We start from the raw sequence: 25,306 nt of genomic DNA, 5'->3' as shown, positions 1-25,306 counted from the left end.
CCATTTAAGTTTGCACCTACTGCTTCAGTGACTCCATCCATCCACCTCGTTCTCTGTCGCCCCCTTCTTCTTTTGCCCTCAATCACTCCCAGCATTAGGCTCTTCTCCAGGGAGTCCTTCCTTCTCATGAGGTGGCCAAAGTATTTGAGTTTCATCTTCAGGATCTGGCCTTCTAAAGAGCAGTCGGGGTTGATCTCCTCTAGGACTGACCGGTTTGTTCGCCTTGCAGTCCAAGGGACTCGCAAGAGTCTTCTCCAGCACCAGAGTTCAAAAGCCTCAATTCTTTGACGCTCGGCCTTCCTTATGGTCCAACTTTCGCAGCCATACATTGGTATAATGTTAATTTATATACTCAGATTCAAGTCAGAGAGAGGGAAAATGGTCCAGGTTAGGCAATCAAGTTGTACTGTACTATACTATCAAAGCTCAAGTTCTGACCTACAGTGGAAGTACCATAACAATTTTGATCTCTGCAAGTGAAGCAGTGAGACCAAAGCATCTCTTTCTCTCTAGAGAGAGACACCATGTTTGAATTATAGCCCCCATTTGACCTCAGAATGGGATGGGTTTGACATGCTTAATTTCTCTTTTCTATATTTATTTTAGATTTTAAAAAGAAAACCACTTAAGAAGTTAATTTATGTAACTCAAATATGTTAGTTCTTCAGCCAAATATATGTATTAGTGCAGCCTGGCTGGTATTTCAAATGATCATTGAAATTGATTTCTGAAGGGGTTAGTGGTTTTATGACATTAGGGAATGGATCCTGTGTTTCCTACAGCGACTCTAGTTTGGCACTCAATTTACAGAGGATCGGCTTCTTTTTCAACATTGATTATCGGTAATTAGGCATTCCATTCTTCTCGTCTTTTACTCTTCTTGTTAGAGTAGGTTTGGGGTTTGGCCTCAATCTCTGTATTTGAATTGCATGGCTTTGCTTTGGTGTTTAATGCATTTCATAACCATTTGGTTAAAGGAACACTGCCTTCATCCAGTGTCCCCCAAAGTTGTATGTGCTTCTGAGGGGGACTGATTGAATTGGTGGAGATGGGAGGACTGAAACACTGGCCTGTATGTTTGACTGCTACTCCCAGAGCTGCACAAGCTATGAATTTCTTTGCCCCACCCATTTCCACAGGTATTTTAAACCTCAGCTTGTCCTAAGTTTGAATCAAAGCCTTTGATCCCAGGTGAGTCATGCTGCCCAATCCACTGTCCACCTAGGATGATTTCCTGACTCCATTTGTAGCCCACCAAACTTTAATGAAACTCAAGGTGGATTGCACAGCTTAAAATAATGCAATCATAACAGTATAATATGTGCAACCAGCAATGCAATAATATGGGATTACACACACTGAAACCAATACACTGCATGCAATGAAACAGTGTAATACCGGTGACAAATAATGAAACAAAAGTGGATTTCAGATATAGAGAGATATAGATAGAGTATTATTTATTCAACAAACAAAGAAACCAAGACTTCCTAAAATATTACTGATATTACGCAGTACCATATAAGAAGGCCTTCATGAACAATTCCATGTTCTGTCTTCTGGAAGGATGTCGTACGTTCCTTTTTGTGTATCAGTTAAATTGTGATATGCAGTTTTCTTCTCTGGATATTTTGTTGCAAGACTCTATGGGTAACCCATGTGGGAAAAAAGCTGGTACAAATATCACCAAGTTCCATTTAAGATATTGGCTTTGGTATTCAAAGCCCTTCATGACATTGAAACCTCATATCTGTGAGACTGCCTCTCCAGCTATGTTCCACCATGATAACTTCACTCAGTTGAACACGGTCTTCTGCAAGTACCACACTGCAAATAGAAAAAATCAACAAACACCCATACTCATGAGTACTTCAGAACATAAAAGAAGCCAATGACTGATCCAGTTCAGCACTGTGTGTCATTCAGTGGCCAAAACTCAGGTGCTTTCAGAGGTCCACCTACAGGGTCAGAACTTCAGAAGCCCTCTCACTGTTGCTTCCCAAGCACCAAGAATACAGAGCCATTACTGCCCCAGATATAGGCCATTTCCACATGGAGGGGTAAAACACGAGTGGCTTCCTGCTTAGAAATGTGGGGTGGTAAATCTCAAGTTTGCAGCCCTCCTCATGGGGAGACTCATCTCATGTTTTCCCTCTGCCCCATCATGGCTTTTGCCTCCTGACAAGGCTGCAAAGGAAAGCAAACAAACTTCTCCCTCTGCTCCTTGGCTTGTCAATCACAGCAAGCCACCAATCACAGCACAGCAGTGCTCTTGTGGACTGAAACTTTCTCCTCCCCCCCCCAGCCACAAATTATTATTTTTTTTTAAAGGTACTTCTGCATTGCTATGCATTTTTAATAGAAATCAACACTGCCCTGTTGCTATGGAGAAACACAAGAAGGAGAAGGAGAAGGAGAAGGAGAAGGAGAAGGAGAAGGAGAAGGAGAAGGAGAAGGAGAAGGAGAAGGAGAAGGAGAGTTGGCTCTTATATGCCGCTTTTCTCTACCCAAAGGAGTCTCAAAGCAGCTTACATTTGCCTTCCCTTTACTCCCCCCACAGCAGAGGTGAGGTGGGTGAGGCTGAGAGACTGCACTGTGTCAGAACAGCTTTATCAGTGCTGTAGCGAGCCCAAAGACACCCAGCTGGTTGCATGTGGGGGAGTGCATAATTGAACCTGGCTCGCTAGATTAGAAGTCTGCACTCCTAACCACTATACCAAACTGGATACAGCATTCCCCCCTTTTTTGGAATTCATGTTCTTTTGCAGTTTATTTCTGTCTGAGAGGATTTCTAAGACCCTGAACATGATAACTGGAGTCCAAAAAGACATTTTGTGTAAATGGCTTTAAAACAAGGTGCTCAGACCCCTATATGATCAGGAGAAGGCTGCCAGGTCACCCCCTCCCCTTCCCAGCTCATTCCCCATCTCCAGAAAGCAGAAAAGGGGTTGTGTTTTGCCTGCTGATCCCAAGAAGACTGTGGACACTTTAAAGCAGGGGTCCTCAACCCCCGGTCTGCGGCCCGGTACCGGGCCGTAAAGGCCATAGTACCAGGCCGCAAGCGGCCGCACCTACCTCCCCCCCCCACAGTGAGAGGGGGGAAAAGAGGCAGGCGCGGCCGCCGGCATGCTAGCAACGCAAACGCGCACGCGCGGAGCTGCCGCACATGCGTGTTTGCGCCCCCTCCTGGCGAAAACGCGCACGTGCGGCAGCTCTGCGCATGCGCGTTAGTGCCACTTAGTGGCGAAAACACACAGGCGTGGCAACTGCGCGTGCGCGTTTATGTGCAGCTGCGGCGGCCAGGCCGCTGACTCTCTCCCACCTTTGGAGGCGGTCCCCAACTACAAGAAGGTTGGGGACCGCTACTTTAAAGAATATTTTATTTCACCTTTGACAATATAGGTTTGCAGTCGCACTGCAAGATGGACTGCAACATTAAAAAAAATTACTCTGAGCAGGAAATGAAGAGGGGAGGGTGGGGACAAGGGCAGGACAAAGCTGGCCAGACTATCGCACATTTTCCCCTCCACACAGTCTTATCCCTGATTGCTCACTGGTGGCGCAACAGTGGTTCTCAAATTGACACCCCAGAAAACCACTGCCAGTCAGAGATAATAATGACTGAGGGCAGAGTAGACTAGTGCTTTTACACGGTCCAGCAGGTATCTGTAGAAAAGGCATAAATCTTTTCTAAATAAATAGTCCCACAGAAGAGAGTTTCAAGTGTCATTATGCCAAGCTACATTTCCCTCCTTTTCTTCCAGCCTCTCCTCTACTTCAGACAAGAGTCATTGAGAAACATCGACCCTAGACGGCACTTTCATTCAAATGATCATTGCGAGACAAATTGATGGAAGATTATTCTTTAAGCATTTCTGGGCCAATGATGACAACATCCACATCCATGGAGGTATGCCTTTAAGGATGATCGTCAAGCACCAGGAAATAGCTGGTTCCATCTTGTTTTGCTTGTGAGCTTCCTTGAAAGTACATGGTTGGGCATCATGGAAGATGGAATGCATAATAGGTGGACTCTTGCATTGATTGGACATATGTAGGTATTTAGGGGATATCTGTTTGACCACCGTGGAAGACAGTCAGAATATGGGTTGAATGGAGTCTTTGCATGAGATGTTATAACTCTTCTCATGTTCTTAACTCAGCTATCTGTTAGGGTATGTTTTGGCGGGGGATATGCTAGATCTTTGGTCCTTGTCCTGCAATGTGTTCAAAAGCACTACAATCAATAGTTGTCTATAGATGCCATATGGATTTCAAGGCCCCTAAATTGTTCAGAAACCTCAGCTGTAGTTATGAATTGTGCTAGAAGACAGCTGACAGTAACCCTCTGCATCATGTATATGTAATCCCTCTGCCAGGTATAATACTAATAAAAGCTGAACTCATGGCATTTCAAAGACAGCATTAAGTATTTATTAGCATTGTCATTGGCAGCATCAATCTTTCATGATGCTTCACACTAATAAAATCCCTTTTAAAGCTGATGCGCACAGTAGTACACTGCAGGTCTCCATTAAAAATGCAATCCAGGTACTTTGCATATTTAAAAAACAACACATTTACTGTGTAGCTTGGATTTATTTAAGCTGTTGTGAAGTAAGGTGGCTGCCTTGATTCCAACACACAATGTCAGCTTGATCTTAAATGCACCCTGCTTGTTTCGGGGACCTTCCCTGGTAAAGTGATTAAATCCTATTAAATTCAGTAGGCCTTTCTTCCCAGTGAGCATTCAAAGTGAGGAAGGGCCATCTGATGCAGATCTCCACCACAGTAGTCATCCAGGCACCATCAGCTGAATTTTTGTTGTGGTAAAAGGAATTATCTTGATTCCAGCAATCAATTTCTTCCTCCCTATTTTGGAGGAATTTGGAGTCCATTTCTCAACAGTTTTGTTTTATCAAAGAGAAGCTCAAAGAAAAGAAGAGCATTTTTGCAAAAGTTCAGACTCTGTAAATGCTATGGGGCAGGCAACGTCTTCCTATGTGTGACTCAGTGGTGAAGGAATGCCTGTGACTTACATATTTGGCCAGACTCCTAGCTTTCAGTTCCTTTACAAGAATGAAAGTGAATTCTTGACTTCGGGTTTGGGGTGAATTCAGAATCCAGACTTACAGTATACTCATGTACTCATAAACCTTACTCTTTGTTTTAAATAAATAAATGATAGGTTCAGTGGTGGGCTGGGCAAAGAAGAGGTGCTACTAGGTTGGTGTGTGCCTAGAGCTCAATGAAGGACTCTACTCTAGTGCTAAAACATTCTAGGAGGGAGGGATTGCAAGGGAGGAGGGCAGAAGAGGACAAGGCTACAATTAGGAGGCCTCGTTCAGTAAAAGTCAGATTCATGTGTGAAAGGTAATGATAGCTGGAACTTTGGGTTGGGTTTTCCTGATGGCTGTGTGCTGTGCAAGAAGAAATAGATTAGATTTCTTGTTCATTTGCATTGATTTCTTAGGGAGGGGAGATAATCAAAGATGTTGGCATCTCATTGTATTTTATGTTGATAGGCAATTGTTTATTCATTAGGGAGATGATTTTCTTGTTGATGTTTTCTTAAGTATTGATTTTGTTATTTGATTAAGGCAGTTAATCTTAAAATTACCATACCAGCCATTGTGCTTTAATGGAATTATAGTAGTTGGTCTGAGGATTTCAATGAAAATGTTCTTTTTACCTTTTAGGAGGTAGTGTTCTTTCAGTTAATATATCTTTGTGGAAGAGAGATCTATGGGGGAAATGGCAGACTGTTTTAATTTTCCTTAGATCTGTATATACTTTGCAGAAGGCCCATGAAGTTAAAAGCTTTGGATCAATAACCTCTGAGTCCATGATGAACTGGTTTAACATAATGGTTAGAACTGCTGGAAGAGCTCATGTGGCATACTGGACTTTTTCAGACTAGAACTAGGTAGATCTGGGTTTTACATCTCCAGCTGAGGCCCAGGATATGATACATTGTTCCCATGCTGCCACCACAGGATCCATAGACCAGATATGCACTGTGATCTCCAGATTTAGATTCTAATTTCCAGTGTTTGGGGGTCTGATGTAGATTGTGACCATGGAGGGAAAGGGGGCATCAATCTTCTCCTCATACCATTTTTGGACATGAAAAGGACCCTCATGAGCCACTGTTTGGCCTGTTGGGGAAGCAGATATGTACCAATGGGCTACATGTAAATTTCCTTGATGAGGAGTTCCAGGTAGGGGAAATGAAGAAGAATATTTGGTTTTTATATGCTGCTTTTCTCTACCCGAAGGAGTCTCAGAGCGGCTTACATTCGCCTTCCCTTTCATGTCTCCACAACAGATACCTTGTGAGGGAGGTGAGGCTGAGAGAGCCCTGATATCACTGCTTGGTCAGAACGGCTTTCTCAGTGCTGTGGTGAGCCCAAGGTCACCCAGCTGGCTGCATGTAGAGGAGGAGTGGGGAATCAAACCCAGCTTGCCAGATTAGAAGCCTGCACTCCTAACCACCACACCAAGATGGCTCTTGGGAGGAGGTTTGAGTCCCTTATTCCTGCTCATCATCCCAAAGTCCCAGTGCACATATGGTTTACACAATCCTTTTGGGACACAAAAATGGAGGAAACACAAGAGGGCATCGTGTCACATGGTTATGCCCAAAACCACGAAGCTCACTGGGTGATCTGGTCTAGTCATTCTCTTCCACATATGCCCAAGGGCTGTTTGTCAGGATAAAATTGAGGAAAGAAGAACTGTGTGCACCGTCTTGAGCTTTTGGCAGGTTAAAAATAAGATAGATGTGTATGATGTAGAATCCCATGGATCAAGCCTGTGCTAAGCTATTAATTAACTAGACTGATTGAATTTGTTTATTTTGCATTTTGTTTGACTGGCTGTGTATCAGAACGCCACCAAGGTCTTAATTATATCTGCTCATCCCCCCTTTACCTAAATAATATTATGAAGGTGATCATTTAAGTCTACTTCACAAGGCTGTTTGAAGGATTTCTGAAAGATACCAATGAAGTTCATTAAGCATTTCGGACAACTGCTATCTACATTTGTATAAGACTACTCCAGCATGGTGCAGTGGTTAAGACAAGTGGACTCTAATCTGGAAAACTGGGTGATCTTGAGGCAGTCACAGTTCTCTCAGAACTCTCCAGCACTGTGTTATGGAGAGAACTCTAATCTGGAAAACCCAGTTTGATTCCCTACTCCTCCAAACAAACCCTGCTGGGTGACCTTGGGGCAGTCACAGTTCTTTCAGAATTCTTTTAGACAATCTACCTCACAAGGTGCTTGTGGAGAGAACAAGGGAATGTAAACTGAGGGTTCTTAAGGTTGGATATAAAAACTTACCCTTCTTCAATTCAAATGTGCTGTGGCCACTTCATGTTGTTCTAGCCATATAAAATACCACTCTTCCATTTCTCTGCCTATTCAGATAAGAGGTTTCATTATGCTGGAACTGCATGATGAGGGTTCTGTGAATCAGATTCATTCTGAAAGTGTGATGCTATTGTCCTAAATTGTACAATGGAACCTGATACCAGAAATGCATTGCAGTTTTATGAAAAAACTCTCATCCAAATGGATGAAGGGTACATTGTTTAGACTTGGACAATAGAAACATAGCACAAATTCTTCTAAAACCGTCAAGCTGATGAAGAAACCTTAGGCCAACCTCTTTTATACTCACACACTCACATCCCCCCCCCCTCCAGTCTTAAAGCCCAGGATTTGTTTTGAGCATAAAATGAGGGAAACTTGTATGCATTGCTTTGAGGTCTGTGGAGAAAAGTTGGAATTTGAAAACGATAATTATTTACACTGTAGGACTGAAGTGAATGTTCTGCAATTAACTTTTTTGAGTCATTAGTAGAACTTTTAGAAAAGACAAATCGTTTAATGGCTTCCCCACTCATTTTTCTTTACCATTTCCATACATCTGTTATCCCAACAATGACTATAGCGACTTTGTTTCCACTACTGCTGGTGCCATTTTGTTTCCTTGGTCTGTGCAACACCAAAGTGAGAACAGGAAGCACTGCCCTCATTTTGGTGTAATTGGCTACCTCACATTATCATGAAGGCCAACTGGAGTGGAGGCAATATTCCAGGAGCAAGACTCGCCTCATAGCCAGAGCTTACCCAAGAGTCACAGGATGCTCACTTAGGATGCACATGGTATGAGCAACAGGGAAGCCCACCAGGATGAGAACAACAAGAACTATGCAATAGCAGCAACCACAGGATGGTCCCTTTAAGCAGGGATGTCAACCTCCAGATGTGACCTGGGGATCCCCTTGAATTACACATCATCTCCAGGCTACAGAGATCAGTTCCCTGGAGAAAATGACTGCTTTGGAGGGTGAAGTCTATAGTATTGTCTCCCACTGCATTCCTTGTCCTCCCCCGGCTCTGTCCCCGAATCCTCAGAAGTGTCCCAACCTAGGCCTGGCACCTGTAACCCCCACATTCCCCTTTGGTGACTAGGAGGACCCGGGTAAGCCTGCCTTTAAGGCCCCAACTCAACCATGGCCTCCCCTTGCCAAGCCATCCAGGTCAGCAGCAGCAAGGAAGTGGAATGCTGCAACAGACCACTTCAGTGACTGCCAAGAGCTGCTGCCAATTTAGCCCAGCCAGAGCAATGGGAAGGTTCCCCTCAGGTCTCACAAGACTGCTCGTTTTCACAATACTTCAGGGGAATTGACTGAACATGTTGTACCCTGCTGCACTTGATTTGTGAGAGGCTTAGATGTAGACTAGTGATGAGGGGGCCAGGTTCTTATGACACCCGTGGTGAGGAGGAGGAACCAGGTGCTGCAATCTCCTTCCCCTTCTCTAAGTCTGAAGTTCCACAAGACCAAACAGAAAAGGTTGTGAGAGATAAGGGAACTGCTGATGGCCTGGCTTGAAGGCTCCTGAGCCCCACACATATTTGTGTATTTATTTGGAAGATTTCAGTGCTGTTTCTCCAGAGAGCACCTGCTCAAGGCAGCTTGTAAAGTAAAATACAATAAAAATACAAAACATTATCAAATTATCATATTAATGAATTTCCTTAAACTATTAAAACCCCAGCCCTTACAAATGTCACTAGAGCACAGGAACAGCATAAGACGTTAAGCTGCTTACAGCAATTCTCTTAGTATGTATAAATTTATGTATGTATGTATAAATAAACTAAGGATGATTTTAAAAGATCAGTTCCTTTATCAAAAGCCTTGGGAGTGGAGAATGAGAATGTTTTGGCCTGGTGTCTAAAATATAATAGGGTAAGCATCAGGCTTGCCTCTGGGTGGGAGGAGCATTCTACAGGCAAGTTGGTCACCACCTACCTCACCTCTGCAGGGCTTCTGAGGAGTATCTTAACCGGTGGGCAGGAGAGTATAGAAGGTGGTGGTTCTTCAAATATACTGGCCCCAACTCGTTTAGGTTCTTAAAGGGAACAAGTGGAACTTTGAATTGTGCCTGGAGATGTTTTATCCTCAACAATAATTCTGTAAGGTAGGTTGAGAGGGAGTGACTTGCCCAAGGTCACCCACACAACCTTCCATGACAGAATGGAGATTTGAACTTGGTGGCCAGTACTTAGGGATGCCAGCCTTCAGGTGGGACCTGGGGAGTGCCCCAAAATCACAGCTTATCTCCAAACAACAGAGATCAGTTCCCCTGGAGAAAATGACCATTTAAAAGGTAGGCTACATGGCATTATACTCCATTGAAGTCCCTCTCCTCCCCAAACCCTGCCCTCTGCATCCTCCACCCCCAAAGTCTCCAGTTTTTCTCCAATCCAGAGCTGGGAACCCTACTAGTGCCTTAACAGCTCTGTTTTGCTGGCTGTCATTACACAAAAGCACTCAGTGACTAGAGCCTATGAAGGTGATTTGCATGATAAGCAAAGTATAAGAAGAAGACAGGAGGAATACAGGCACTTTCCAACCCGGTGATTTTTATGCAAGCAGAGTAGATAGTACAGACTCCTCCATCTCAATTGTGTGTTCAGTGCTGGTGTTTTTCTCTCCTCCTGCTGTTGACTTGATGTGTTGTGGCAGTGTTGGATTCTGTGCACTTAGAAGTTTCCCAACCTTCCCTCCCACAAGTGAGTGGTGCTGTGATCTAAGCAAATTGGGTTATTTCCCCTACCCATGCACAGAGGATGCATGTCTCGGAAAGAGGGTGTAAAGACTCCGGCTTGAAGACAATTAAACATAATCAGCATGTAAGCCTGAGGCGTGAACACTTTCCCCGAATAAGTCAAAAGCTGACACTGTACAAATGAAACCACGACAGCGACACTGTACAAATGAAACCAAGATGCTGCTCAGAATGAGAAACATGCCAGGTGGAAGAAAAGACCTGGGACTTAGTTATGAAATACAGAATAGCAGAGTGGAACATGTGAAATCCAATCTTGCATGGTCAAATTGGGCTTAATTACTGTCAGGTTGGGAAGGTTTTAATGCCAATTGTTTAATGTTTGAATTCCTTCAGAGGTGAAGATTCTTTGTAATAGTGATGAAAGATTGCATTCTTGCGTGGGTGAGATCTCCATTGTGGCCCCCACCTTGTGGATTGGGGTCTGCCCATTCCTGCCCCCTCCTACTCTCCTAGCTAAACTGAAATATTCCAGATGGCTTTTCTATTGAATTGCACTGTACTAAATGATTCACAAAACTGCTTAGAAAACATTATTATGGACGGTGGTCTCTACTACTGTGAATAGCTTGCTGAAACTAGCATCCTACAATGGAATTTTGCATAACTAATGTGTCAGATTAATACGCTTTGCTTCTGTCCTGGTTGCAGACTCCTGGTTGGCTCTGTGGCCCAAATCCTGATTGTATTGTTTATTGAATGTTCCATCCTGTCAACTGTATAGCTGACAACCCAACCAGTACCTGAACAGCTCCGTTGTGCTGACTGTCATTAAAGAAAAGCACACAGTGACCAGACCCTATGAAGAAGGTGATTTGCAGTGATAAGCAAATGCACCTCTGACCATCTTAGACTTTCAAGAACAAGAATACAGAGTGTTAAATCTGGCATTGTTAGCTTATGCAGAAGACGGATGCTGGCCGCAACATTTAGTTGACCAAGGATAAAATTAAATAAATATTTTAAACAAAATGCTCCCAATTAACTGGACAGTGTGATCCAACATAGACTTTTCAAAGAATTATAGAGCTGGAAGGGATGCCCAGAATCATCTAATCCAATCCCCTACACAATGCAGGAAATTCACAACTACTTGTTGACCCACAGTGACCTCAATTCCATGACCAATTGATGCCATCCCAAACCAGAATTCCTGGCTAGTCTGGCCTGGAGGAAATTTGCCTTCCAATCCCAAAGTGGCAATTGGCATTTCTCTGGGCATGCAAAAAAGTGCCAAGAATGAAACACTGGGACATTCTTTCTTGCCTACCCACTCGCAATCTGTCCAAGTTCACAGAATCAGCATTTCTGTCATGTGACTATCTAGCCCCAGCTTTAAAACTTCCAAAGAAGGAAGTTTTATTATTTAAACTCAATATGACCTTAGGCATGCAAGAGATGCTAAAAACAACAATAAGGGTTCTTTAGTTATATTCAAAGTAAGAAAAAGAATAGGGACATGGTAGGACCATTGTGAAGACAAGAAAAGTGTAACAGATGATAAAGAGAGGGCTGAACTGCTCAATTCCTACTTCTCAGTCTTCTCTTGCAAGGGGAATTATGCTCAATGTAGCAAAATCATTTCATATGATGAGGGATGGGAGTTGTGGCCTAGGTTCACTGTAGGGTTAAGTCCATAAATACCTAGTTTCTTTAAATGAAACTAAATCCTCTGGGCCAGATGAATTGCATCCAAGGATACTAAAAGAACGTGCAGATGTAACTTCTGAGCCTTTGTCCATTATTCGTGAAAAATTCTTGGAGAACAGATGAGTACTTTCAGTTTGCAGATGACACTAAACTGGTAGGGGTAACTGACCTAAAAATGAACTTCAATAGTGGTAAATGTAAAGTTCTTCATTTAGGTAAGGAAAAATCATATGTATCACTCTGATGGATGAGACTTGTCTTGACAGTAGTACATTTAAAAAGGATCTGGGGTTTTTAATAGGCCAGACACTGAACATGAGTCAGAAGTAGGATTCAGTAGCTAAAAAGGTTAATGGGATTTGGGGCTGTATTTAAAGAAGTATATTGTTCAGATCATGTGAGGTAATGCTACCACTTTACTCCATTCTAGTAAGATAAGGTGACCAGATTTTAACATTGGTAAAGCGGGACACCATTGACCAGGGAGGTTCTTGATTAAAAATTTGGTCTATATGGAGCAACAAAAATTTTCATAGAATGCATAGAACACAAAAATAGTATTGTAATATATATATTTTTAATTTCAACATAAATACAATTTGCCAGGTACCCCCAGATGTCCCTCCAAAAGTGGGACAATCTGGTCACCTTATAGTAAGACCTCTCTTGGAGTACTGTGTTCAGTTTTGGGCACCACAACTGAAGAAAGATGTAGAAAAACAGGAGCATGTTTAGAGGAGGGCTACATTGATGGTGAGGGGTTTGGAGACCACCCACCCTCTCTTGTGATTTGTTTTTAAAGTCCTGATTATTTTAAAAACCCTCTTTTTGAATGTTGAATGGTTAAACAAAATGTTGTGTTAATGTCACAGCTTGTGATTTTGGCATGGGGCGGATCCATGTGTGGGGTTAGCCAAGCTTGTATTCTGGCCTAGCCAACTAAAAGGGGGGCCTTCTTAAAAAGCTGTGTGGAAGAGGAGCCAGACAACCTCCATCATGGAGAGGAAGGCCTAGTCGGCTCTTCTACATTGCCAGGTAGCAAGCGAACCCAGCAGAATCTGATGCCCATCAGGTTCCTAATCATGTGCCACCTCCCCATGGGCTCAGCAGGCAAATGGGGCCATGAGATCCAGGTGGGGATCACCGGAGGACCCACAGCATTCTCTTGTTGAGGTGGGGCTGCTAGGCTAAAAGTGGTACGGATCCTTCACCCCATGTTGTACAATGCTCAGACATGAATAAAAGCTGCAGCAAGTTGTACTTACACAAATAAATAGTTGCGAGTTCATAGAATCATAGAGATGGAAGGGGCCATACAGGCCATCTAGTCCAACCCCCTGCTCATTAATGAGGTTCCATTAATGAAGTGTGGATAATGTTCCCCCCACCCTCCGCAGAGCAAGTTGCCTTGGCAGCCACTGCCACCACAGAACAAGAATTGTGTGACTGAAGCAAAGCTGCAGCAGCTATTTTGTGACTGGCCTTGCCAATGTGGCAATCATTTGTGGCAGCCATTTTGTGGCTGTGCTCACAACACTATGTAAGAATTTTAAAGTGCTCAGAGTTTTTTTTGGGGGGGGAGTGTTTCTGTATTCTAAAGTGGCATGCTCTCTGTGCAGGTTGGTAGCAACAAGTGCGGTTTATAGAAACTAGGACTTTATCATTGCAGGACTATCTTCCTTCTGCTTGGGACTATAATTGCAGTACTGGATTTGATCTCAAAAGGATTTTTGTGTCGATGATAATCCTTAGCCATTTGAGATTCTCTCTCGCAGCCCTCTCTCAAGATGGTGCCAGAGGGAGGAAGAGAGAAGACTGGCCTGTGGGATTTTGCTTGGCACGATCAGTCACTTCAGCCCTGCTGTCACATTGCGGTTGCACAGTGAAAGTGATTGTTTTAATGACTATTTCCCTGTGCGCCGGCCTGACTGCCAGCTTGATGTGCCCAAAGAGCCTGCTAATTTCTGGAAAAAAATCAGTGGGGAACAGAAATTACCTCCCTGCAAATTAGAAACTTCACTCTCAATGTTCAGCTGATGGAATGATTGTGCTCGGAGACGGCTCCTTGTCGGGATTCAGTTGATTCTTTTCCTTATTGGAGAGAAACTGTTTGGTTAGGCTAAGCAGTGCTTTCATAGATGGCCAGGAGGAGAGGGGGACTGAGGCTGGGTTTGTGCTCTCTGTTGCCATCGCTCATAAAATGGCAGGATTGAGATGCCTCCCATGATCTCTTCTGCTCCAATTAAACAACTTTCAGTTTTTCAAAGATTTCTCACTCCTTGCTTTCTGTTATATTTCCATAACTCAACTATTGAATAGAGGGTTCAGTAAGACACAGAGCTGCTCATGGAGTGAAATATCAGATCTATATTAGATCACACCAACTGAACAGGAAAACAGTCCACCACCCAACATTAGATATTATTCCAGGTTCCTGCCAAAGCCTCTGATTGGGTCCTTGTGAGTTCCCAGGGTTTAAACTCATTGGCAGGATGGTTCCTGCATGCTATCCAATAGCAATAACTGTCCCCATTGTTTGAATTTCAGTTCCCGCTCTGCAGGTCTGCTTTGCTGCATACACAACACCAAATCAGATACAATGACAAATTATGTATATACTAGATATTAAGCCCGTTGTACCCAAAATAGAGTGGGTGATAGCGGGGTGGATGGATGGATGGGCAGAAGGAAGACAGAAAGAAAGAGGGAGAGAAACAGGGAGAGAGAAAGATGCAGATATGAGAGAGGGAGAAATTGAGGAAGGAAGGAAGAAGGAAGGAAGGAAGGAAGGAAGGAAGGAAGGAAGGAAGGAAGGAAGGAAGGAAGGACAAAGGGAATGCTGGGAGGAAGGAAGGCAGGAAAGGAGTCAGGTAGGTGGCATGAAAGGGGACGGGGCAGGGATGGGAGGAAGGTGGGTGGGTGGGGGCTTGGAAGTGGCAGCGGAGGTGAGCGGGGATGGGAGGCAGCTGGGAAGATCGCACGGGAGAGAAAGTGGAGCTGGTAAGTGGCGGTGGATGTCAGTGGGGGGGGGGTGGCCGGGAAGATCATGCAGGGGAGGAAGTGAGCAGGGATGGGGGGGGCGGCCAGGAAGATTATGCGGGGGAGGAGGCAAAGCTTGGAAGCTGTGGCAGAGGTGAGTGGGGATGGGGGGCGGCCAGGAAGATTGTGCAGGGGAGGAGGTGGGGCTTGGAAGCAGTGGCGGAGGTGAGTGGGGATAAGGGGGTGGCCGGAAAGATCACGTGGGGGAGGAGGCAGGGCTTGGAAGCAGCGGTGGCAGAGTATGGTGGGGAGGAGTGGCCCAGGGGGGTAAGGAAGTTGGGGGCGCAAAGAGTCCTGTGGGTGGGCGGGCAGATGCCCTCCCTCCAAGAGCTGCATGGCAGGGTAGGTTGGGCTGCTGCCTACCTGCCTTGTCGGCGGCCAGGCATGAAATGGCAGCTGGCCGCCAAAGGCGGGCCAGGTTGGGGGGTGGGCAGGTCAGGAGGCGGGCTGACAAGCGGAGGACCTAACTGAGCCCTCCACTTGTCAGTTTGGGGGCAATCGTTGCCCCACCCTCCATCCTGGACTGAGCTCTCCCATACAGGCTTTATCCTTTCATTTATACCACTCCCACGGAGCGGTCTAAAGATTTTCAGAATCAATAGAAAGACTCAGAAATATTGAATACAACTGAAGCATACATTGAGGTGGGAGCCAACTCTTCGAGGTTATATAAATGGTCATTTCAAATTTTCTTTAGAATCTTTGTAATATATTATTACGTATAATATTTATTTGATTTATAGGTGTGGCCACTGAGGAAATAGAAAATATTGGAAACAGGATATTATTTATCCAGAACCTGTTCTGACTTCACCAATATTGAATAAAAGTCTCTAAGGAATTATCATCTTTAACTTTATTATTTGTAAATAACATCTGAAGCCAATATTTTTCTTCTTTGGTTGCATACACAACTCCAGTAGTGTTTTTTCTTTTCTTTTTTCACTGGAAGGTTTTCCCCTGGCTTCGGTGTCAACCAGCCATGCCCCCCCCTCCTTCTGAGCTTCATTATGTTTCCCGTTTGTTGTCTTTTCAGAGTTTATTTGTCCTTTTCTCCATACTGCCTCAAATTGGCTCAAAAGTTATTTGAAAACAAAAAAAAACATGGATGAGGAAAATATATAAAGACAACAGAGGAAGAACATAAAGTAGTTTGGTGGGGGGGAATGCTGTAGGTTGGCCCCCAGACCTCAGGAAAGCTTCCATGTGACAATATAACCCCTAAAAAAACTCTTGTTCAAACCCTGGCTGTTCTGTATTGAGCTGGTAAGATTTTGCTAATGAATCTGTTATTAATTAATCAGGTCTGTGGGGCAGGTTTTCTTACTGGCCTGAGCTACAGGGGTCTCCATTGTTTATGCTTCAACTTTCACCTTGGCTCCCTTGCCCCACTCCAGTGGTCCTTCTCTAGGTAGCTGTGTTGGACAATATATTACCAGTTTTCAAAAGTATAATTGATGTGGGGTGATCACTATTGAAAGCTTTTTAAAAAATAGTTTCTCGAAAAACTATATTGCTTGAGGGTTTGGGAGATTTTGCAAGGTATTTTAATTATTTATTGGACCTCTTTCTCTTTGCGTGCGGTGTGTGTTTGAGAAAAATGTCAAGAACTTTGCCACCTGCTTTCAGCTTCCTGCTGGATGTTGTTAAAAATGGCTATTTCCTGGAGCAAGTTATTAAACAGAAAGCCAGGTAAAAAGGCAGCTCTGTTCTGCCTGAATCCTTGAGCTTCAGACAAAGGTGGGGAAGGGAAGGACAAATCTTAAGCTCCCCAATCCAGAGAGAGAAATCTGCAGATCTTTTTCTGTGGTTTGGAAACTGGGGTCACAAATCAAATCCCAAGGATTACCCAAAATCTCCCCTATGTTCTCATCCTTTTAAGGGACGTGTATTCTGTCTAGTACTAGAGATATACCGTATTTGCCGGCATATAAGACGACTGGGCGTATAAGACGACCCCCCAACATTTCCACTCAAAATATAGAGTTTGTTACATTACATTACAGTACTATGGGCCACTATGGGCAGCTATGTCTATCCCAACTGAAGTGCACCCTGCATATAGGACGACCCCCCCACTTGGAGTCATGTTTTTCAGGGGGGGAAAGTAGTCTTATACGCCAGCAAATACTGTATTTAATTATTAGTATTCATTTTCACAGTGAAATTTGTCATTGTTCTTTCGACTTCTTTCCAGAAAGCCAATTGACCAATTTTGACCAATACCTCAACACACTGTAAACGTCATTGTTCTCTCCATCTTCTTCCAAGAAAATCAAGGAACCTAATATCAGCAGTGCCCCCAACAAATCCTAAATGTACAGGATTCATAGACTGAAACAACTTTTCTCCCCATCCTTTCAGCTTTGTTTTGTTTTTGTAGAATTCAGTCTTGTAAAGAGTTTCGTAGAACTTGAAACTTTATGAACTGCAGTGGAGATAGAGAAGGCTACATTTTTTAATGTCCCAAAACATCACCTGCCCTGACCTGGATGTCCCAGGCTAGCCCAATTGCATCACAGAAGCTAAGCAGCATCAACCCTGGTTATTATTTGGAAGGGAGGCCATCAAGAAAGTCTAGGGTCATTTGACAGTCTAGGGTCATTTGACAGTGGCAGGCAGACTATCTCTGTCTCTTTCCCCCAGTGTTACCATAAGTCAGCTGTGACTTGATGGGAAAAAATACATGAACCATTTGTGGTAGGAGGAAAATTAGCACAGCATAAGAAGGAAATTTAAGAAGAAGAGTTGGTGCTTATATGTCACTTTTCTCTACCCGAAGGAGGCTCAACGAGGTTTACAGTCGCCTTCCCATTCCTCTCCCCACAACAGACACCCTGTGGGGTGGGTGAGGCTGAGAGAGCACTGATATTCCTGCTCGGTCAGAACAGCTTTATCAGTGCCGTGGCAAGCCCAAGGTCACCCAGCTGGTTGCATGTGGAGGAGCAGGGAATCAAACCCTGCTCACCAGATTAGAAGTCCGCACTCCTAACCACTACACCAAACTGGCTCTCAAGGGAGTGTGGTAAGTGCTACAGCAGTATTGTAGGCAACAGAGTGGAACTGGTGTCCATCAGTTACTGGATTCTCAAATTCAGGAGAGTTCCAGCCAGCAGAATATATGGCATGCCTTAAATATCTGTACTGCTTGTCCACTTGTTCTGGGAGACTGGACTATAGGAAATCAATGATCTCCAGAACAGAAATTAAGGCTCTACAATCTGATGATCATCTTTAAAAACTGCTGGCTTGATGATTTTCATGATACAAAGCCAGTTCCATTTTTTTTTTTTTTGCAGCTGTTATGGCAGAAAGTCCATGGTCAATAAATTAAACATTACAACGTTGCTTATGAAAATTCCTAGCAAAAAATAAATGAAAATGCGTCAGCATAAACTGTGATACTAAATGCCAGCACAGAGGAAAATATAAGAAGAGGCTTTGTCAAACGTTTGCCTAATGCACAATTAGGCGTTCAACAATCACTGGAATTTCTTTAACAACAGCACTACTGGTGCAGTAAGCCCTGTTCCAGAGGCATCCCATAAGAGAAAGATAGTCTCATGGGAATGCTGCACCCATGAATTGCTGAGTAAAGGAGCCCATGGAAGCTAAAGCTTCTCTCAGTCAATAACTTGTCAAATAGGTCCCCACTGAGTCAAATGCCATATGGTCTATTTCCATTAGAAACTTTCCTGAGGCAAGCTTCTAATGACTTTTCACAATAAGGCAAGGACATGGAAGTCTTTCTTTATGTCTTGTGCCAAAAAGTTCCCCTCAGAGTTCTGTCAAATGATGAATTAATTGAGGAATAAGCCTGAGTTTACAGTTTGGGTGTATGTATTTCAAGACTCATGCTCTCTCTGGAGAAGATGTTCCTTCCATGAATGTAGTTGCCTCAGTCCTCCTGGGGCAGGTTGGTATCAGCTAAAGAAGCATTTAAGGTGGGTTTAGAAGATGCAGGCAGACTTAAGGACTTTTATATTTTATTGTTTTTAATACCTGGGGATGGTTAACCAATGAACACATCAGAACTTCTCATGCTTTGTGAGCCACTAGGTATGGCTCTTGTGCTTTGCAAGCTTGATACGTTCATTTATTTTGCTGTATTCCAGTGTAAGTCTATTCGGCCTGTGAACAGTGGTGTTTCTAAAATATGGCATCTTGGAAGTGTGTTATGTGTAACGTTTGCTTTGTGCCTCATTGACTGTTTACGCACTGGAGGTTTCATGCTGGGCTGCAGGCTGGAGTTTTAGTCATGGCAGGTTGCCCCACCTCTTCCTGCACCAACACGGGGGAGCATTTGGCCTGGTGTACCTCATCCGCCCCCAATTTGTGCTCCTGCATGGGAGCTGGGACAGTAAAGTTCCCAGTGCGTAAACAGTCATTATGAGGAAATGTGGGGGGTTTTTTCTTGTTTTTATATCATGCAGCAGGAGTATTCTTGGCTTTGAGCGATAAGCAGAGGCCATGTAACAGATGGCTTTGGGTGCACTTGTTAAAGACTATGGGCCATTTCGCACGGCTTCAAAGTAGCAGAATGGTTGCTATTTGGAAACGCTACTAATTTGCCATAACCCACGACGTCGTAGACAATCTGCAACAATCCTGAAACCAATCAGCAAAAAGCGCTTCGTTGTGGCGCTTTCAGGGGAATCCAGAAAAGTGGATTCACCCTCCGGATAGCGATACACTCCTGCAACCAATCTGCAACAGTAGCGCTAAAGACCTGTGCGTTACCATTGTTGCTGGTTCTTCAAAGTCCCTCCCCCTGGCTCTCTCCTCCAAACTTCCGGCGAAGCGATCGCCATTTTTTTTTCTCCGAGCGAGCGTGGATAAACGCACCGGCGAGCCTCTTTCTGTTTAGAGGCTTCCCTGGCTTCAGTCCTTCACCTTTAGTCACTAAGCACAAACCACTGAAAAGCCCGTTTGCTGAAATAAAGTCCCTTTATTTTTTACAAATAAATTCAGCCGAAAATCGGGCCCGTGAGGGGGGGGGGGATTTTTTTTTTATCACTCGAGGCAGCGTGCAAACAATCATACAATCAAACGACAGCTCACATTAGGCAGCTGGATGGGTCTCTCCGTAGCAACGAATCTACCTAGATTCGTTGCTATGGGTCGTTTTTTTTAAAAAAAAAACCTTTCTTAAAGGGAAAGGGGCTGTTTGGGAGCATGCTAATGGCTGCCCATTGGCTGCTTGACGGCCAGGGGCGGGACGAGCTTGGCAATAGCGCTTCCTTTCTAGCGATTTCTGCCGAGACCGGAAGCCTGTGGGAAACGCTAAAAAACGCAACTGATTCCACTACAAAGGCAGGTATGCATAACGACGAATTCCACTATTTTAAATGGCGATTTTTCATTCCGCAAACAATTTGCAACAAAGATCCCTGTGCGAAAAGGCCCCAAATTTTTGGTCTTGTCCTCTCTTGCATATTGTCCTGGAATTCACAGACAGACATACACAAAACAGCTAATACAAAGCCTTACATGTCTCATCTAAACAAGGAAGACAGATGACCAAGAGCTGAATTCTTCACCACCCCAAAGAGCATATGTTTGAATGGACAAATAGCTTCCATTAAAAGAGGGCTTTGTCATGTTCCTATTTTGCTTTAAATTCTTAAACAAACTTTCCAGTTTACTCCAGACTGGTTTATTTAAGATTTCTTAAGGGAATCATCCGCCATACATAGGTCGAGATCCCATAGTTACCCCCCTCTCTCTAAGTCTCCAGCTAATTCACTAATTTCCCCAACTAAATTCAGGAGACCTTCAAATTAATGGGTAACACTGAAAGAGCAAGAATTTGATCTGTTGAGAAAGATCTGTTAGCTTGCTGGAAGCAAGCTAGCAGCATCAATCTCTGTCCTTACTGATTTTCTCATTCTTCCCTTGCAGATACACAGTCAGGAGAGGGGCAGAGGTGTGAATCCATGGGCAAGACCCAAAGGGCTAATGATAGGACTTAAGCTTGTGGCTCGTAACCAGAGGCCCATGGTAGGCAGCTCAACAAAACAAGACCATCACCCTTGTCTTTGGTTATATTTATTTATATTATTTGGAAACTTCTGTAAACTGCTTTGGGCAGGAGCATGGGTTGTTAGCTCTGGGCTGGAAAATAACTCAAGATTTTATGGGTGGAGCCTGAGGTACAGTTTGGGGAGGGAAGAGACTTCAATACTGTCCACCTTCCAAAGCAGCTATTTCCTCTAGGTGAACTGTTCTCTGTCTCTTGGAGATCAGTTGCAATCCCATGGAATCTCTAGCTACCTCCTGAAGGCTGGCAGCCTTAGCATCTCCATGGAGGAAAAAACAGCATAAAAGTATTTTGTTAAATGCTCCCTAGGGCTAAAATAAATATAAGATCATTGGCAAAATGATATTTATATCCACACATAGTCACAAATTGGATCAAATTGTGTGAGAGGGGAAGGTAAGCCCTCAGGGACGTTCCGCACCCAGTAAATATAGTGAAATATTCACCTTATGCAGATGCCATATTTTCGGTATTTTGCATGACATCGCCAACATCCAGCATTCAAGCAGCAAACTGGCAGCTACATCCCCCATTTTAAAGTGGTAGGTGGGGAATTGCAGAAAAGTGGATTCCCCCAACTAAAAAGCAAAAGCTATTGGAAAGCAACCAGCAAGCCACACGTCAAGGAAATGGGTGGAGCCGAAGTAGCGCTATATCTGCCTCTAGCTCCTGCCCTCACACCAGTCTCCCTCTCCCTTCTCCTGGGATCTTTTATCTTTTTTAAGCAAACTGCCTAGATCAATGAATAAGAGTTAAATCATTCAGGCAAAGCAAAAAAAAAACCCTCCAGTTAAAACAATGCATGCCTCCCTAAAGTCCCCCCCCCAAAAAAAAATCAGGAATGAGACTAATTTTTAAAAGAGACAAGGCTCATGATTCCATCAGGGATGGCATTATTAAAAGCACTATGCATCTATGATTAGATGCATAGGTGTTTCAATTGAGAAGTTTTCCTTTAAAAAAATTAGCTGCCATCGTGCGCCCTTTAAAACATGGAGAAAGGTGATTGGCTGCTTGGCTTGATTGACAGGCATAGGGGAATTGCTTGTAAAGCGCACTGCTCTCTTCTGCCATTTCAAGCAGCATGTGGAGTGCTAAGAAGCACAAGAAGCCAGAAGACAAGAGTGAAAGAGAGCCAGAAGGTGAGGAATGGCTGGAGGCACATTATGTTTTAGCATTACACCATTTTGCTGGTGTAACACTATTTTATTTCAATGTGTGGAACTGCCCACCATTATTCGTTAGTCCTTCTGTACCTTTTCCATGTAGAAAGGCTAAGGAAATACAGGGGAGGATTTTGAATGGATCAGTCATCAGTGGAGAAGAGCAATCTTCTGCTCAGAGATTTAAGACTGCATCTAAGATAACTGGAGAAAACTTCCATATGATTTAGGGTTGCCAGGTCCCCACTGGCCTCTAGCAAGGAATGGGGGAAATAGGGTTGCCAGATCTAGGTTGGAAAACACCTCAAGAGTTGGAGATAGAACGTGAGGAGGTCAGAGCCCTCAGGAGGTTACAATGCCATAGAGTCCATCCTCAAGAGCATCCATTTTCTCCAAGGCAACTAATCTGAGCTGTAATTCCATGGGGTCTCCATGTCCCACCTGGAAGCTGGCAACCGTAATGCAATTGCATGTAGTGTGTAGTCTTGACTCTCAGTTCAGCAGTACACTGATTGTTCCTAGAGCTTCTAAACCTCCAGGTAAGGTCTAAAGATTTCCTTGAATTACAAGTGATGGAGATCAATTCCCCTCAAGGAAAATGACTTCTTGGTTGGCATTGTGTCAGCATACCCTGCTGAGTTCCTTCCCCTCCCTAAACCCCACCCCCTAAGCCCTATCTACAAAATTCCAGCAATTCCTCAACATAGAGTTAACAGCTCTAATCGTTCCTCAAATGTTCCTCTAGTAGTGCAATGCTATAATGGCTTTCATAGAGTTTGGTTACTTGGCAACTTATTACAAGCAATAGAAACCTCAGTTTATCTATCCTTGAGGATATTTGATAGAGGATATTTCTTTGTGGTTCAATGTATTGATTAGATGCAGCTCCTTGTTCCTGTAGTGCTGCCTCATGGGGTTTTCTTTCCACATGTAAGATTAAACACCCACAGAAAATTAGAGGCACGGTAGTACATGGCAATGGAGCATGCTTTCTAATTATCTGGTTGTAAAGTTTTCATTGCAGGATGGATGGCCTCTTCTGGGAAAATCCTAAGTACTTAATTGTTACCTCTAGCTTTTTATTATTGTATTAAAAATATGCACCCGGAATCTAGCCAGAGAGTGCTGTGCACTGAAGCAGTCAAAGAGCATCTGCATTTGTCTATGAGTTTTGCTGTTTTCCAAAAAAGAATCACTTTCTACAAAATAACAACCCTCTACTTCAACGAATAATTCAGAGAGATTTTTGAAATAAAGAAGAGCTGGTTTTTTATACCCAGATTTTCACTACTCGAAGGAGACCCAAAGCAGCTTACAATTGGCTTGCCTTCCATTCCCCACAACAGACACTCAGTGATTTACATGTGACTTGAAAAGCTCTAAGAGAATTCTTTGAGAGAAGAGCTCTAGGAGACCTGTGCCTAGCCCAAGTTTACCCAGCTGGCTGCATATGAGGGAGCGGGGAAGCAAGGTTTTCCAGATTAGAGTCTGCCATTCTTTAACTGCTGTACCATGCTGGTTCTCAAAGTGAAAATGGTCTTCCATGTTGCAAGTCTCCTTCTTTAACTCTCATAAGGCGATGAGGTTCAATTGCATAGCTAAATCTGGCAACATTAAACCAAAACCTTGTCACATTGGCATCATAGTACTGGGTTGACTGGATTACATCACTAATAAGAATGAAAAAAGAGCTTTTTTAAAGGAAGCTGGACTAGAGTAATAAGAGGGACAGCTAACTGGAGAAAAACAGAATAATGGAATGCATAGAAGGGGTTCTTCTTTTGGGAGGGAAATCTATCATAATTCTCTGAAAGCTTGGTTGAGGTGAGAAAATTGAATTGGGGTGCACTGTTGACAGCTTAACTAGCTCAATGTAGAAACTGGAGCATGTCCAGAGGAGGGCTACAAAGATGGTGAGGAGGTTGGAGACCAAGTTGTATGAAGAAAGTTTGAGGAAGCTCAGTCCGTTTAGCCTGGAGGGAAGATGACTAAGAGGTGATCTGATTACCATCTTCAAATATTTGAAGGATTGTCCCCAACCCCTGGTCCTCTGCCCGGTGCCAGGTCGCAAGAGCCTTGGCAGCTCCCTCTCCCCGCGCCCCCCCCCTCAGCGAGAAGCTCGCCAGGCCGCGAGCAAATCGGCAGCCAAAGCGGCCAATTAGCTTACGGCCAGCAAGCTTCATGCTGCAGGAGGGGGCCAGAGGGAAGCGTGGCTGCCGGCATGCCAGCGGCACAAACGCGCATGTGTGGCAGTTCCACGCATGCGTGTTTGCGCTCAACAGGGGCGCAAACGTGCACACACGGCAGTTTTGTGTATGCGCAGAGCCGCCACACATGTGCATTTGTGCCCCTTCCAGGCACAAACGCTCATGTGCAGCAGGCCCACACATGCGCATTTGCTCAGGCCCCGGGTCACCCTCTCCCCCCACCCCTTGGCAGCGGTCCGCAACCAGAAAAAGTTTACGGACTGATGATATAGAAGATGGAGCAGAGTTGTTTTCTGTTGCCGTAGAGGAGTAGACCAGAAACAGTGGGTTGAAATTAATTCAAAAGAATTTTCGGCTACACAATTGGAAAAAGTTAGAGTGGTTCCTCCATGGAACAGGCTGACTCAGGAGGTGGTGAGTTCTTCTTGGGAAGATTTTAAGCAGAGGCCAGATAGCCATCTGACAGAAATGCTGATTTTATAACTTAGGCAGATAGAGAGGGGGTGGGCACGAAGGAATGTGCCAGTCTTTGTCTCATGTCAATGGACTTTGCATGGCGTAACTCTGCTTAGGATGATATTGCAAGTAAGCAGTTCATCTTTCGCAAGTATGTTAACCGACTGAACATGGATAGCCTTGTTGGTGTTACTTCGATTAATCCGTATCTCCTTAGGGGATGTGCTGGTGGTACTCTTAATCCATGGTCACGTTAGGTTCCACAGTTAATGATTCCCTTGCCAGTCTATAAAGGACATTTTGTTTTTGCTATTCAGAAATGGCTACCTGAAGGAATTCTTCATCCCATGAAGCATTTTCTTTCACCTCACACTGGGTCAGGTATTAAGTTCCTCTTATTCATCGGTGTTAAATCATTTCCCCGTGATATAAAGCTTTAAAATGGTTTCCGAGTCTCAAGGTGAGCTTTAAAATATTTTTTTTTCTCCTGTGGCATCTGAGAGAGAGAGAGAGATTGGTCTCATACATCCTCCATTAAGTTTGACGGTTTCCCAATAAAAAATATCAGACTGCACTGATTGCGACAGAAATGAAGGCCAGAC

The 25,306-nt window shown here is 44.0% G+C and overlaps 2 long non-coding RNA genes across 2 annotated transcripts in view; one reads left to right on the top strand and one right to left on the bottom strand.

The window, feature by feature from the left end:
- The window catches only part of LOC143841853 (uncharacterized), a 70,947-nt gene extending 66,542 nt beyond the window's left edge, over positions 1-4,405 (top strand). The window contains exon 5 of the long non-coding RNA XR_013232897.1: positions 3,765-4,405. This is a non-coding gene — a long non-coding RNA (uncharacterized LOC143841853). The remainder of the gene's footprint in view (positions 1-3,764) is intronic.
- LOC143841854 (uncharacterized) lies at positions 1,628-25,120 on the bottom strand. The gene is made up of 3 exons (XR_013232898.1): positions 25,032-25,120; positions 7,348-7,424; positions 1,628-1,827 (listed from the first exon to the last, which is right to left on the bottom strand). It is a non-coding gene; the product is annotated as an uncharacterized LOC143841854 (long non-coding RNA).
- Positions 25,121-25,306: the final 186 nt, after the last annotated feature.

Source organism: Paroedura picta, chromosome 7 (genome assembly GCF_049243985.1).
Source record: "Paroedura picta isolate Pp20150507F chromosome 7, Ppicta_v3.0, whole genome shotgun sequence".
NCBI lineage: Eukaryota > Metazoa > Chordata > Lepidosauria > Squamata > Gekkonidae > Paroedura > Paroedura picta.
This window is presented reverse-complemented; position numbering and strand designations above follow the sequence as displayed.